Raw genomic sequence first — 270 nt, 5'->3', positions numbered from 1 at the left:
CCTGGCAGTGAGCCGGTATGACTCGAAGGTTGCGACCTGAGAGCGGGGGGAGTGTGTGTGTGAGTGACTTCCTGGATGCCGTAGCTTAAGGCGGTTGGCCTGATAGCGAGCCGGCATGATTCGTTGGTTGCGACCACGGACAGGGGAAGCACTGAGTTGTGAGCAAATAGTGTCTTTGATGTGAGTATATTGACTAGAGGGAGGCCTCGTGGTTTAGTCGGAGGTGTGCGGGCTGTTGCGACAGTTGCACGGGAAACCTTGGCTGACGGT

This window comes from Camelina sativa, unplaced genomic scaffold (genome assembly GCF_000633955.1).
Source record: "Camelina sativa cultivar DH55 unplaced genomic scaffold, Cs unpScaffold00441, whole genome shotgun sequence".
Lineage (NCBI taxonomy): Eukaryota > Viridiplantae > Streptophyta > Magnoliopsida > Brassicales > Brassicaceae > Camelina > Camelina sativa.
This window is presented reverse-complemented; position numbering follows the sequence as displayed.